Source organism: Balaenoptera musculus, chromosome 3 (assembly GCF_009873245.2).
Source record: "Balaenoptera musculus isolate JJ_BM4_2016_0621 chromosome 3, mBalMus1.pri.v3, whole genome shotgun sequence".
In the NCBI taxonomy this organism is placed as follows: domain Eukaryota; kingdom Metazoa; phylum Chordata; class Mammalia; order Artiodactyla; family Balaenopteridae; genus Balaenoptera; species Balaenoptera musculus.
The window spans coordinates 150,164,952-150,181,166 of record NC_045787.1 but is presented as its reverse complement, the minus strand read 5'-3'; the positions used below and the strand labels follow the sequence as shown (position 1 = coordinate 150,181,166).

At 38.4% G+C, this 16,215-nt stretch overlaps 1 protein-coding gene across 1 annotated transcript in view; it reads left to right on the top strand.

The window, feature by feature from the left end:
* UIMC1 (ubiquitin interaction motif containing 1) overlaps nt 1-16,215 on the top strand; it is a 144,105-nt gene that overhangs the window by 98,397 nt on the left and 29,493 nt on the right.

Below are 16,215 nucleotides of genomic sequence, written 5' to 3'. Positions count from 1 at the left end.
GCAGGGGACACGGGTTCGGGCCCTGGTCTGGGAAGATCCCACATGCCGCGGAGCAACTAGGCCCCTGAGCCACAATTACGGGGCCTGCGCGTCTGGAACCTGTGCTCCCAACAAGAGAGGCCGCGATAGTGAGAGGCCCGCGCACTGCGATGAAGAGTGGCCCCCGCTTGCCGCAACTGGAGAGAGCCCTCGCACAGAAACGGAGACCCAACACAGCCAAAAATAAATAAATAAATTAATTAATTAAAAAAAAATAGGTGGTGTGGAAGTTTCCATTGAGAAGGTGACATTTGAACAGAGACCTAAAGGAAGTGAGGGAATAAGCTAAGAGAATTTCGAGTGGAGAGGAGAGTGTTACAGGCAGAGGGAACAGTAAGTTCAAAGGCCCTGAGGTGTGAGCAGGCTTGGTGTATATGGGGAATGACAAAGAAGCCAGTGCAGCTGCAGTAGTGTAAGTGAGGGAGAGATTAACAATGAGACCAGAGAGGTAATTGGGGAGGGGACAGGTAGACAGATCACATAGGGCTCTTAGGCCATTAGTGAGGACTTTAGCTTTTAAAGGAGGAAACATTGGAGGGGTTTGAGCAAAAAATGAATTAATATTTGAACAAGGGATCACTCTGGCTGCTGTGTGAATAGATTGTTGGGTGACAAGGGTGGAAGCTGGGAGAACAGCCAGCGTTTTATTTTTGGTAATAAGGTAGAGTGGGAGAAACATGGGCTTTGGAACTAGGTAGATCTGAACTTAAATTTCAGCTGTAATACTTGTCAGCTGGGTAATGCTTGACAAATTATCTTACTCTTTGAGGATCAGGTGCCTCATTTGTAAAATTAGTCTAACATCATTAGGATTGTCATGGGAATCAGAGATAAAGCACCCAGCACTGTGTCTAGATTGTTTTAGATACTCAATAAATGGTAGCTGCTGTTATTATTGAATATTTTTCTTGCCTGTGTAGTCTTTTTGAAGTCTGTGTTTCTGTGTTCTAATACAATACATAAAGGATAAGCCACCAGCCAGCTAGAGCTAAGGGAAAGATGAAAGGCAAGGAAAGGCATTAGAGTCAAAGTGCTAAGAATAAGTTTAGTGAGAAATAGATCATAGGAGAGTTAGGAAAGCTGAAGGCATTAACTGTATACACTTTGGGCCTAGATACAGAGGTGTGGATATTGCCAGGAGTGGATTTTCTTTCCATGGATATTTCTTGGAAACATAACGGTGGGTAAGTAGGTGGGTAGAGGTATCAAATCTCTTGATAGAGATTTGCCTGAGAGCTATCAGAGAAGGACTGAGACCTAGAATAGGCTTGACTTGGGTGAGTCAGCAAAAATCAGAAGACCCAATCATCTCTAAGTAACAAATTTCTTAAATTAGACAGAGTTGACTTTTTCTGTTTTATATATCTGTATTTGCCTACCTGAATGTAATTTGTATCCCATTCAGTCTTCTCACTTGTATTAATGTGGCTTTTGTGGTACCCAGGAGGATTAAGTATATCACTATTGACACCTAACTACTGAGGTATTAACAATTGGGAAGTAGCATAGGTTTAGTAGAAATAACATGGATTATGGAGACAGACTGACCTGTGGGAAGATATACAAATCCAAACAAAGTGAGATTACAGTGCAATTGGATAGATAAGACATACACATGAATAACTGTAATGCAAGGTCAAAACTACTAAGGGGCATAAAAATAAATTCCTGTGGTGTTTCAGAAGAAACGTGATTAGAGATTTAGAAGGAAGGGCATTAATGTAAAATAACAGTAGGCAAAACTCACATAAATAGAAAAACATGAAGGGTCTACAAGAAAGAGCATGCCATTCAGTGTGGGTGTAGTATGGGCATTATGAAAATAAATAGTGGGCAATTGGAGAATGACAAACATAACTTGAGTTATATGGGTTAATACAGGGCAAAGTTTTTTTTTTTTTTTTTAATTTTTATTTATTTATTTATGGCTGTGTTGGGTCTTCGTTTCTGTGCGAGGGCTTTCTCTAGTTGCGGCAAGTGGGGGCCACTCTTCATCGCGGTGCGCGGGCCTCTCACTATCGCGGCCTCCCTTGTTGCGGAGCACAGGCTCCAGACGCGCAGGCTCAGCAATTGTGGCTCATGGGCCCAGTCGCTCCGCGGCATGTGGGATCTTCCCAGACCAGGGCTCGAACCCGTGTCCCCTGCATTGGCAGGCAGATTCTCAACCACTGCGCCACCCGGGAAGCCCCAGGGCAAAGTTTTTTTCAACCTGTAAAATAATTATTTATGTGTTTACTCCAGTAGTATGTAGGACTCTTTTGGGTGCAGGTATTGGAAAAACAATTCAAGTAATCTGAAGCAAAAAAGAGAGGTTAGTTTTCATAATAATTGGGAAGCCTGGGATAGGCTTTAGGCAGAGCCGGATCTAGGAGCTGAGATGGTGTGTCTCTCCATCTTTTGGCTCCATTTGTCTCTATTCAATAGATAGGCTTTTTTTTTTTTTTTTTTTAAGGGGCAAGCAAAGTGTCTGCCAGCAGCCATAGGCTTTTAGCCTTTAATGGAAAGAAGGAGTTCTTTCTCCTGAGACCACAAGTTAGTCTAGAGAAAGGCTCTGATTGTCTTTATTTAAGTGTCCACCCCTGCTTTAGTCACTCTTACCAAGTGGATGGTTATGTATCATTTATAAGTCAGAACAAATAATGGAAAACCCTATTAGCATCTATCAGAAAATTCTATCATTCCTAATAACAGAAAACACTGTATTAATTAATGTAATTAATTATTAAATTGGTTTAACGTGTAAGGTTTCTTTTTCTCACATATCCAGATGTCTAGAGTGAGGCAGTGGCTCAGTGATGTAATGAGAACCTAAGCTTTTCTCTTTTGGCTCTACAGTCCTGTACTTGTAGCTTCTTGACTTATGGTTTCAAGATGGCTGTTAACATCTCTAGACCTTACATCTGTGTTCCAGGCAGGAAGAAGAACAAAGAATAAAGGGGTATGGCTGTAGATTGTGACTGCTGCAATCTAATAACTCATTCCTATAATCTCATGGAATTGAGTTTATTCCAAATTGTGGTAGAATTAGGTCAGTTATAAATTTAGTGTTCATGTCTTTATGTGTATAAAATTTAACATCTTTGAAGTCATTGATTAATTTGCTTCGTACAGTGATTCAACTTAAAAATTTTCATGTCCTGCTGTTAATGAAGTATTGTGTTAGGTGCTGGGAATGCTCACAAGGTAATAAGGTATATGATACAGAGCTGAATGGGACCCCAAATTTGTATTCAGGGAATTCACAGTCCAGTGAGACAAACAGACTTGGGAATGACTAAATATGATACAAATCATATTTATACTGCTAAAATAGAGTGCTAAAATAGAGGCACTAAGCACTCACAGAGATGGAAGGGATTATTACTGATTGGTGAGAAAAAGGACAGATTTCTTATTTAAATGTTCCCCTAGGATCAGGTATGGGTTTTTAACCCTTTTTCCCCCCTTTATTGAAGATATGCATCTAAAATAGCAACAAGCCTTGTAAGGTATAAATTGTCTGAGTTTCTGATTTTTTTCTTTAAACCGGATTACAAAAAGTGAAATTACCGGATTATATGTATAAAGTTTTAAGATTGCTTTCTGGAAAGGTTATACTCATTTAAATTCTCACTGGTAGCACGTGAGAGTGTTCCTTTCACCACACCATTACAAATACTGAGGAATATTACTTTTTCTTTTTTTGTTTTTAAAGCATGTATAGTCGATAGATAATCAGTGATATTTCATTATATTTTATATTTCTTTGACTAGTAAAGCTGAGGTTTTTTAAATTAATTAATTAATTAATTAATTTATTTATTTATTTTGGCTGTGTTGGGTCTTCGTTTCTGTGCGAGGGCTTTCTCTAGTTGTGGCAAGTGGGGGCCACTGTTCATCGCGGTGCGTGGGCCTCTCACTATCGCGGCCTCTCTTGTTGCGGGGCACAGGCTCCAGACGCACAGGCTCAGTAATTGTGGCTCAGGGGCCTAGTTGCTCCGCGGCATGTGGGATCTTTCCAGACCAGGGCTCGAACCCGTGTCCCCTGCATTGGCAGGCAGACCCTCAACCACTGCGCCACCAGGGAAGCCCGAGTTTTTTTCTTTTTTAAAAAAGCCAATTTGTATTTCTTTTTTGAGAAATTGTTCTCTGAACTTGCCCAGGTATCTATTGGGTTCTTAGTATTTTTCTTATCAATTTATATAAGTTCTTCACAAATTATATTTTCCCTTTGCTTCAAAGGCTTCAAAGGTGCTTTCCAGGTTCTTTCCACCCACCCATCAGTTCTTACCAAGGTTCCAGTTTTATGCAGCCTGGCACAGCAAGCCCGTTCTTGTGTTTGAACAGTCAAAGCTTTCATTTCTTAAAGCAGAAGCAGTGCTGATCCTGCAGAAGGATCTGATCAGTGTGAATAGTAGTGGCACTGATATGGGGAAAAAAGTATTGGAATCCATGCAGAACTGGGGAGGAGAGGAGGGTGGGTGGGCAGCAAGGAGAAAGGATAAAGAATTCATTGCTGTTGATAATGGGAGGAGGAAGCTAACAGGTGGGAAGAGGTGGTGGCCTGGTACAAGGGTCAGCAGGAGCTGGATGCCCAAAGTGGTATATCTAAAGTGGATTCTTCTTTGATAGACTTGACCCCAGACCTTTTGGTGTTTCTGTAGAGACCATCATCTTATTTGAATGCCTACTGACATAGAAATATATCATAACTCTTAGCCACTGGATGAACTCTTAGACCAAGTACCTCCACTCCAGACTTGTGATGTTCCACTGCTTGTAACCCTCTCCTCTTGTATTAATAATGTAGCAGAACTGTGTGGTCCTGTCCCATCCCTCCACCCCTGTCATCTGAGTTGTCTTCTAATAATTTTTGTTTAGCCTTTCTGTGGAACATTTCCTTGTATTAGCTCCACTATGATGCATTAATAAGGTTACTGTATGATATGGCATGTGAAAATGGCAGTCTGACTGCAGTCCATGTCTACTTGAGTCCTCAGTGTCTTCACTCTTCCCATTTTGTTCCTCTTAACCTTGACTTTGTTTTACTTACCCCTAATCGTTATGCCTTGCTGCTAAAGAGCCAGGCCTCGGGATTTCTTTTAGCAGGTTTTTTTCCTGCTAGGTGTGCTTATTCCTTCCTTGAAAAAATAAAATAGCTCTTATTAACACCAGAATAATAACCAAAGCATTATGTGTTGAAGGAATATTAACAGCTAAAAACTACTTAAGAGAAGTTCTCTCACTTCATGATTTAGTCACCTTTTAATCCAGGCATCTAGAGCATTTTAAGAAAGACGAAAGTTCAAGGAATTAATATTAGATCAGTCATCTCCATTATAACTATCACAGAGCCACAGTCAGGACTATAAGTATCTTAGAGGATAAGTGTTATTGTTATCTCCATTTTATCCATGGAGAATCTGGCATCAGAGAGGTTTAGTACTTGGGCAGCATCAGATAGTTAAGCAGCAGAGCCAGGGCCCAAGCCCAAGTCTGCCTGACTCCAGAGTCAGTCATTTTGCTTCATTGCTTTGTTCTGTCTTCCTGTGTGCAGAGATGGGGACACACACAGTCGGGGAAAGTATGAGGAGACTATATAAGCCTCAGTCAGTTTTAGGAAGACAGAGTACTAATAATCCTTCACCCCTGAATGCAGACATGAAATCTGATCTCATCAGAATTGACCTTGTCAGCTTTTCAGTTACCTAGAAGAAAACAGTTTGATGGATTCACACTATTTCCTGGTGAACAAGAGTTGATGTGACCGACATAAGTCATCTCTGTGAAAACATGTGTGCAAAGTCAAAGGATCAGACGATGATCAGAATTACTTCCGGTGGTGGCGGTGGAGACTGACCATTCACAGACTTGTTACTAAGGAGTTTTCTAATGGCCTAATATAAAGGAAGCACTTGACAGCAAGATGGATTTTTTTTCCCATTAAGTAAAAGGATTTAATTTGCCAAATCTTTATAAATCATACCTAGTATAGCTACCATTTATGAGCACCTGCTATATACCAGGAACTGTACTTTTTGTATATTCTGTTTTAATTCTCACAACAGTCTGTTGAAGTAGGAAACTGAGGCTTGACGGGAAAATAATTTCCCCAAGGTCACATACCTAATAAGTGGCAAGAGCTCACAACCAGCTACACAACCAGCTTTAATTCAAAAGCTTGTCCTCCAAAGAATCATCCATGAAATATTGAGATTTAAAAAAAAGTTTCAGAATACTGAATACAATATGGTAGTCAATGTATTGTTTTAAGAATTTGTAGTAAAACTGTGGTTTTATATAATAACAAAGTAATGATAATTTTGAGAATAAAAGCTTCTTGGTGGGGGTGGGTGGAGGCAGAGGATGGGATCAGGAAGAAGCACCGTTAGCTACTCAGTTTTGGTAATAGTCTACTTTTTAAGTTGGATGATTGATTTGCATATATATTCTTTTGTACATATTATAAAACATTTTAAAGAGGTTGTATGTTTCTGTTATGCTCCACTGTCATCCATTTCACTTTCATAGGAACCTTGATAAAGCAGCAACTAGTAAAATTCAGAGAAATTTAGTTTTTTTCTGCATATGGAACTCATTGAGTATTATCTTAATTTAGGCTGTGATGATAATATGTGACCACTGGATTTGATTGTCATTAATAGTCTTTAAGAAGCCTCTTGGGGTTCTTTCCAGGTCCTTTTATCTGTGCCACCTGTCTTTCATACCAGTTTCTTCAAAAGACAATGGCCAATTTAACTTTGATTATTGTCTTGCAAAAGGACCTTGTGTGAGTTTATTTTAATTACAAGAACATTTCAGACATAAAAATTGAAGGAATATTAGTGCCTTAAAACCCCCATGTGCCACCCAGTTATCAACTCATGGTCACTGTTGTTTCATCTGTATTCCATTCATAACTCCCACTCCCTGGATTATTTCAGATCAGATCCTAGATACCATTTCATTATTTTCCTCGGTATCCCTGAAAGATAAGGTCTCTTTTTTAATAAAACCCTAACTATAATACTATCATACTGAAAAAATTAATATCATCAAGTATCTGATCTGTTTAAATCTCCTTGAGTCTCATAATTGGTTTTTACAGTTGGTTTGTTACAGTCAAGATCCAAACAAGGTTCACACATTGCAGAGCATTTTTAATGCTAATATCTCAGGCTCTCTTAATTATAGGAGAGTCAAACCCAAAAGTGTTCCTTTTTTTTTTCCCCCATATTTTTTGGCTGCACCGCGCGGCATGCGGGAATCTTAGTTCCCAACCAGGGATCGAACCCATGCCCCCTGCAGTGGAAGCGCAGTGTCTTAACCACTGGACCACCAGGGAAGTTCTAAGTGTTCCTTTTTAAGACTGAAACATTCATGATTAATACCTATAAGCTCAGTAACAGTAACTGTGTCACAGTCGTTTTTATTCTCTCCATAGCATCTTAACATAGTGCTATGCAGGTAGGTCCTTCGAAAATGTACTCCTTTAAAGCAAAAGTTGACAGACTTTTTAAAAATTATTTATTTATTTATTTATTTATTTATGGCTGTGTTGGGTCTTCGTTTCTATGCGAGGGCTTTCTCTAGTTGCGGCAAGTGGGGGCCACTCTTCATCACGGTGCGCGGGCCTCTCACTATCGCGGCCTCTCTTGTTGCAGAGCACAGGCTCCAGATGCACAGGCTCAGTAATTGTGGCTCACGGGCCTAGTTGCTCCGCAGCATGTGGGATCTTCCCAGATGAGGGCTCGAACCCATGTCCCCTGCATTGGCAGGCAGATTCTCAACCACTGCGCCACCAGGGAAGCCCTGGCAGACATTTTTAAAGAGACAGCTAGTAAATATTTTAGGCTTTGCAGGCCTTAGGGTCTCTGTCACAGCTACTTGGCTGTTACAGTACAAAAGCAGCCATAGACAATATGTAAGTGAATGAGATGGCTTTGTTCCAATAAAAATTTATTTATAAAAACAGGTGGTCAGCCCATAACAATGACTACTATTACTACTGCTTTGTGCTAGGCCCTGTGTACTTATGTACTTATCCTTATCTCACCTGATCTTTGCAGCAGCCTTGCAATTTAGAGTATATCATCCCCAGGGAGAAGTAGGTGACTTTGTCAAAATCACTAAGCTAGTAAATTGGGTTGTTTGACTTTTTATTATCCAGATAGGAGTTTTCCATATGTCCTAAATACCAGTCGTTTGTCAAATAGTATGTTGTACAGATATTTTCTTCTAGTCTGTGACTTGCCTGTTCGTTTTCTTATAGGTGTGTGTCTTGAATGAGCAGTTTTAATTTTCAGGATGGAGTCTAATTTATTAATTTTTTTCTTTTATTATTGTTTTCTGTTCAGGTTTATGATATGTCTTGAATTGATTTTTGTATATAGTGTGAGGTAAGGGTTGAGGTTTATTTCTTCCATATGGATATCTAGTTATTCCAGCACTGTTTGTTGAAAAGACTTCCCTTTCTCATTGGATTGTTTGGTGCTTATGTAGAAAATCAAATGACTATGTAAGTGAGGACTTGTGTTTGGGTTCTCTATTATGGTTCGTTGATCTATTTGTTTATCCTTATGCCAGTACCCCAAATATCTTGATTACAGTAGCTTCATACAAAGTCTTGATGTCAGATAGCAAAAGTTCACTTTGTTCTTTTTAAAGATTACTGTGGATGTTCTAGTCTTTTGCATTTCCATATAAATTTTAGAGCCAACTTGTAAGTATGTTGTTTAGTTTCCAACTTTGTTTCTGGTAATATTCTTTTTCTTGAAGTGTATTTTATCTGATAGAACAACTAGACCTAGTTCTGGCCATTTCAGCTCTTTATGCCTACTGCTTGTCTGGTATATCTTTTTCCATACATTCACTTTTAACATATTTGTGTTTTTATTTTGAAGTGTGTGTCTTGTAGACAACATACTGTTGAGTCATGCTTTTTACCCATTCTGACAATCTCTAATTTTTTTTTTTCACACACACACACTGTATTTTATTTTTACAAGAGATAAATAGGCTGACACCAAGCATTGTACATGGATGACCACAACAAAAGCAACAATGATTGCAATTACCAAACATGAAACACACTCATACTATGTCATAATATTGACATTCAGTCCAGTAATCCTCCACTGTAACAGCTCCTTTACTTTGCAGTGAAAATTGGACAATCTCTAATTTTTAATTGGAAAATTTAGTTAATCATTTAATTATTGATGTGATTGGGTTTAGGTCTACCATTTAATATTTTAATTTTTGTCCCTCTTGTTTTTGTCTTGTTTTTTCTTTTCTGATTTCTTTTGATTATTTGAATATGCTATAGAATTGCCTTTTTTGCCCTTTACTTTTTGAAGCTATACTTCTTCCTATCTTTAGTGGCTACTGTTGGGGCAAGGTACGCTTTTACAGTCTACTTAGAGTTAATACCACTTTATGAAAAGTATAGAAATCTTACAACTGTATAGGTGCATTTACTACCTTCCCCTTTCTTTTATGCTGTAGTTGTCATATGTCACATGTACATCTACGTATATTATAAATCCCATAAAATAATGTTATAGTTTTGCTTTAAATAGTTGCTGTGGATTGTAAAGAAATTAAGAGGAAAATGTTCTTTACTAGATATTTACCATTTTTGATACTCTTCAGTTCTTCCTGATGATCTGAGTCTGTGTAGTGTCATCCCCTTCAGCCTGAAGAATTGCCTTTAGCATTTCTTACAGGGTGGGTCTGCTGGTAACAAACTTCCTTAATAATTTTATTATCTGAAAAATGTCTTGATTTCATCATCATTCTTTTTTTTAAAGTTTATATGCAAATTTTATTTGTCTGTTTTTTTATTTTAGTTTTAAATTTTTGTTATTTTTTTTTAACATCTTTATTGTGTCTGGTTTTTAAATCTTTCACTTATTTCTTAATCTTTGCCTTAACCATTCCATGGTTAAGATAAATGAATTAAGCAAATGCTATTTTATAACTAGTATGAAATTAAAAATGTGACTTTTTTCCAAAAGTTAATTGCTGAGCTTGGTTTTCAAAGAGAACCAATCAGATCAGATTTCATATTTTACCTCCTTATCTAGCTCTTCTTTCTGATTTTCTTAGTTCTGTTAATATTATATTGGTTTTGTCAGTCATTCAAGTTCAACTTCTTAGGATCAATATCGTCTGAATTATCAAATGCTGCTGTATTTTTTTCAAAAACTACACCTCTGTCATCCATTTAGTCTCCATCTGCATTTCTGAAATCCTGTTCATTGTGCACTGTTCTGTTCAAGTATCATTAATTGGATTCTATGCAATTTAATTCCGAAACACTTAATCCAACAAACATGTATTGAGTACCTCATCATCATTCTTGAAGGATATTTTCACTGAATATAGAATTTTGGGTTGATAGGTTTTTCCCTTTTAGCAATTTAAAGATTTTGTTCCACTATCTTCTGACCACCATAGTTTCTGATAAGAAATCTGCAGTCATTCGAATTGTTGTACCCCTATAAATTGAAAACAGGTCACATTTTCCTCATTCTCTTTGTATGTTAAGTAATTTTGGATTGTATCCTGGACATTGTGAATGTTATATTGTGGATATTCTAGTGTGTGTTTATTCCTCAGAAAAATATTATATTTTGGGCTTCCCTGGTGGCACAGTGGTTATGAATCCGCCTGCCAATGCAGAGGACACAGGTTCGAGCCCTGGTCCCGGAAGGTCCCACATGCCACGGAGCAACTAAGCCCATGCGCCACAACTACTGAGCCTGCGCTCTAGGGCCTGTGAGCCACAACTACTGAGCCCATGTGCCACAACTACTGAAGCCCGCGCACCTAGAGCCCGTGCTCCGCAACAAGAGAAGCCACCGCAATGAGAAGCCTGCGCACTGCAACGAAGAGTAGCTCCCGCTCGCGGCAAGTAGAGAAAGCCCGTGAGCAGCAATGAAGACCCAAATGCAGCCAAAAATAAATAAATTAATTAATTAAAAAAAAGAAAAATATTATATTTTGTTTCATCAGACAGTTAACTGGGTTGGAATCAAACTACACACTCTTGTTTAGGGAAGTAGTTCAAGTCTCAGTTTGGTTCTTTATCTTTAACTGGAGTCTGTCTAGTGCAAGAGTGGTTCTGGAGTCAGCCAGAGACCTGGGCAGAGTTTATTCACAGAATATGGGGTTTTTCCTCTCTGGTTTTTCCTCCCAGAATATTAGTCACTTTGGATTTGTCTGATGTTTTCTTATGATTAGATTTAGGTCAAAGCATTTTTGGCAAGAAATAATAACAAAGAGAGTGTTGTATTCTAAATGCATCATGGCTTTGTCAGTTTGGACTGCTCTAACGAAGTACCATAGATTGAGTGGCTTATAAACAACGGAAATTTATTTCTCACAATTTTGGAGTCTGGAAGTCTGTGATCAGGATGCCAGCATGGTTGGGTTCTGGTGATAGCCCTCTTCTGAGATGCAGACTTCTGACATCTTGCTGTGTCCTTATGTAGTGGAAGGAGAGAGCTCTGGCCTCTTCAGTCCCTTATAATGGCACTAATCCCATTCACGAAGGCAGACCCTCTCGACCTAATCACTACCCGAAGGCCCCATATTCTAATACCATCACACTGGAGGTTAGGATTTCAACATATGAGTGTTGGGGGAACACAGATATTCAATCCGTAACACATCATATCAGGGGGCAAATGATATCAGTTTGTGCTATTGGGGTTGTTAAATTTGATCCTCTCTCTAAGGTAATGTCTACCAGATTTCCTTCTGCAAATGTACCTTTCCCCTTTGTAATCAGTATGTCATCTGTGGGGTAATACTTTAAGGCTGTATGAACATCCTGTTCCCAAACAGGCATTCACCCATGGTTTTAGCATCCATTGGTGAGTCTTGCTTAAATTAATTGTTATTATAGTAGTAAATGGTGATTTTTGTATTCCTGCCATTCTTCTGCATTAATTAGCTGACGTTATTCTGTAGAAAGAAACTTTTCCCTTTCCCATTAATTTTTTTAATGTGGTATGGATTCATTTTTTTAAATTTAATGTGTCATAATTCATTCTTTCTAGTAGTCATTTTGTTGTCCAAATTGTTCCACATTTGACCGGTGAAAGTCCCTTCAGGTGTCTTCTGTAACTTTTTGTCATGTGCCTGTCAGTTTTTTGAGCACTTCCTTACTTTTTAGTACAAGAAGTTGTGAGGTTGCTGTGACTTTTCCTGCTTCAGTCCTGGAATTTTACCATTTATCCACAGGTTCCACTCTTAATCATTATGCTATTTTGCCTTCTAACAATTTTTTTTTAAGTAGTACATCTTCATTATAGAAGATTTAAGTGGGAAAAAGTTTTTTTAATTGAGGTAACATTGGTTTATAACATTGGAAAATTTTACTCAGAAAAATCTCATCCATGATTTGTTCCAGTTCAAGCCACTGTTAACAGTTTGATGTGTATCTTTTCCTTACTTTTTTGTTTTTATTTACAGGCATACCTTGTTTCATTGCACTATGTTTTATTGTGTTTTTTTACAAATTAAATATGTGTGGTAATCCTTTGTCGAGCAAGTCTATCAGCACCATTTTTCCAACAGCCTTTGCTCACTTCATGTCTCTGTTTCACATTTTGGTAGTTCTTGGCAATAGTTCAAATTTTTTCATTCTTGTATTTGTTATGGTGATCTGTGATCAGTGATCTTTGATGTTACTACTGTAACTCACTGAAGACTCAGATGATGGTTAGCATTTTTCAGCAATAAAGTATTTTTAATTAAGGTATGTACATTTTTTTTTTAGACATAATGCTATTGCATGCTTAAAAGACTATAGTATACTAAGAGCCTACTGTATAGCACAGGGAACTCTACTCAGTACTCTGTAATGGCCTATATGGGAAAAGAATCTAAAAAAAGAGTGGATATATGTATAACTGATTCACTTTGCTGTACACCTGAAACTAACACAACACTGTAAATCAACTATACACCAATATAAATTTAAAAAAAAAGATTACAGTATAGTGTAGATATAACCTTCACATGCATTGAGAAACCAGAAAATTTGTGTGGCTCACTTTATCATGATATTTGCTTCATTGCACTTGTTTGGAACTGAACCCACAATATCTGTGATGTTGCCTGTAGTTAGCTTTGAATAGCAGGTTTATTTTGAGACTGTTTTATTTTTATTGTTTAACAGTACAGTGAATCCCTATGAACCTGTTTTCCAGCTTCAGCAATTACCAACATATGACCAATCTTTTTTTATGTATAACATTCCTCACATCCACCTCCCACTAGATTTTTTGAAGCAATTTTCAGGCATATTATTAAATATTATAATATTAAAAGATAAGGACTATTTTTAAAAAAATGCAGCCACAGTACCATTGTCACACCAGTCAGCATCTCTCTTTCCCCAGTCATATCATAATTTCTTTTTTAATGGTTTGTTCAAATCAGGGTCCAAACAAGGTTCATGTGTTACATTTGGTTGAAGTCTTTCAAGTTTCTTTTAATCTGTTATCCTCCTCTCTTTGTTTTCTTTATAGTTTATTTGTTAAAAGATTGGCTTTTTGTCTTTCAGAATTTCCCTCCTGAATTTTGCTGATTGTACCCCTATTCTATCTTTAGCATGGTCTTTTTTTTTTTTTTTTTGGTGTATAATTGCTTTACAATGTTGTGTTTGTTTCTGCTGTACAATGAAGTGAATCAGCTATATGTATACATATATCTCCTCCCTCTTGAACCTCCCTCCCACCCACCCCCCTCAATCCCACCCATCTAGGTCATCATACAGCACTGAGCTGAGCTCCCTGCACTATAACACAGTTTCCCACTGGCTATCTATTTTACACATGGTAGTGTATTTATGTCAAACCTAATCTCCCAATTCATCCCACCCGCCCCTTCCCTCCAACCCCTTGTCCACACATCCGTTCTCTACGTCTGTGTCTCTATTCCTGCCCTGCAAATAGGTTCATCTGTACTATTTTTCTAGATTCCACATATATGAGTTAATATATGATATTTGTTTTTCTCTTTCTGACTTAACTTCATTCTGTATGACAGACTCTAGGTCCATCCATATCTCTACAAATGACCCAATTTCATTTTTATGGCTGAGTAATATTCCATTGTATATATGTACCACATCTTCTTTATCTATTCATCTGTTGATGGACATTTAGGTTTGTTCCATATCCTGGCTATTGTAAATAGTGCTGCAGTGAACATTGGGGTACATGTGTCTTTTTTTTTTTAATTTATTTTATTTATTTATATTTGGCTGTGTTTGGGTCTTCGTTGCGGCACGTGGGTTTTCTCTAGTTGCGGCGAGTGGGGGCTACTCTTCGTTGCAGTGCGTGGGCTTCTCATTGTGGTGGCTTCTCTTGTTGTGGAGCACAGGCTCTAGGCACACAGGCTCAGTAGTTGTGGCTCGCTGGCTGTAGAGCACGGGCTCTAGAGCACAGGCTCAGTAGTTGTGGTGCACAGGCTTAGTTGCTCCGCGGCACGTGGGATCTTCCCAGACCAGGGCTCGAACCTGTGTCCCCTGCATTGGCAGGCGGATCTTAACCACTGCACCACCAGGGAAGCCCCTACAGGTGTCTCTTTGAATTACGGTTTTCTGAGGGTATATGCCCAGGAGTGGGATTGCTGGGTCATATGGTAGTTCTATTTTTAGTTTTTTAAGGAACCTCCATACTGCTCTTCATAGTGGCTGTATCAGTTTACATTCCCGCCAACAGCGTAAGAGGGTTCCCTTTTCTCCACACCCTCTCCAGTATTTATTGTTTGTAGATTTTCTGTTGATGGCCGTTCTGACCGGTGTGAAGTGATACCTCATTGTAGTTTTGATTTGCATTTCTCTAATAATTAGGGATGTTGAACATCTTTTCATGTATTTGTTGGCCACCTGTATGTCTTCTTTGGAGAAATGTCTATTTAGGTCTTCCGCCCATTTTTTGATTGGGTTCTTTGCTTTTTTTTGATATTGAGCTGCATGAGCTGTTTGTATAGCTTGGAGATTAATCCTTTGTCCGTTGCTTTGTTTGCAAATATTTTCTCCCATTCTTAGGGTTGTCTTTTTTGTCTTGTTTATGGTTTCCTTTGCTGTACAAAAGCTTTTAAGTTTAATTAGGTCCCATTTGTTTATTTTTGTTTTTATTTTCATTACTCTAGGAGGTGGGTCAAAAAAGATCTTGTGATTTATGTCAAAGAGTGTTTCTCATATGTTTTCCTCTAAGAGTTTTATAGTGTCTGGGCTTGCATTTAGGTCTTCAGTCCATTTTGAGTTTACTTTTCTGTATGGTGTTAGGGTGTGTTCTAACTCCATTCTTTTGCATGTAGCTGTCCAGTTTTCCCAACACCACTTATTGAAGAGACTGTCTTTTCTCCACTGTGTATTCTTTTTTTTAAAATATTTTTTAAAAATTCATTCATTTATTTATTTATTTTTGGTGTGTTGGGTCTTTGTTGCTGTGCGCAGGCTTTCTCTACTCTTCATTGCTGTGCGCGGGCTTCTTACTGCGGTGTCATCTCTTGTTGTGGAGCACAGGCTCTAGGTGTGTGGGCTTCGGTAGTTGTGGCTTACGGGCTCAGTAGTTGTGGTTCGCAGGCTCTAGAGCACAGGCTCAGTAGTTGTAGCTCACAGGCTTAGTTGCTCCGCGGCATGTGGGATCTTCCCAGACCAGGGATCACACCCGTGTCCCCTGCATTCACAGGTGGATTCTTTACCACTGCCCCACCAAGGAAGTCCCTCCACTGGATATTCTTGCCTCCTTTCTCATAGATTTGGTGACCATAGGTCTGTAGCTTTATCTCTGGGCTTTCTATCCTGTACCATTGATCTATATTTCTGTTTTTGTGCTAGTACCATACTGTCTTGATTACTGTAGCTTTGTAGTGTAGTCTGAAGTCAGGGAGCCTGATTCCTCCAGCTCTGTTTTTCTTTCTGAAGATTGCTTTGGCTATTCGGGGCCTTTTGTGGTTCCATACAAATTGTAAAATTTTTTGTTCTAATTCTGTGAAAAATGCCATTGGTAATTTGATAGGGATTGCATTGAATCTGTAGATTGCTTTGGGTAGTATAGTCATTTTCACAATATTGATTCTTCCAATCCGAGAGCATGGTATATCTCTCCATCTGTTTGTGTCATTTTTGATTTCTTTTATCAGTGTTTTATAGTTTTCTGAGTATAGGTC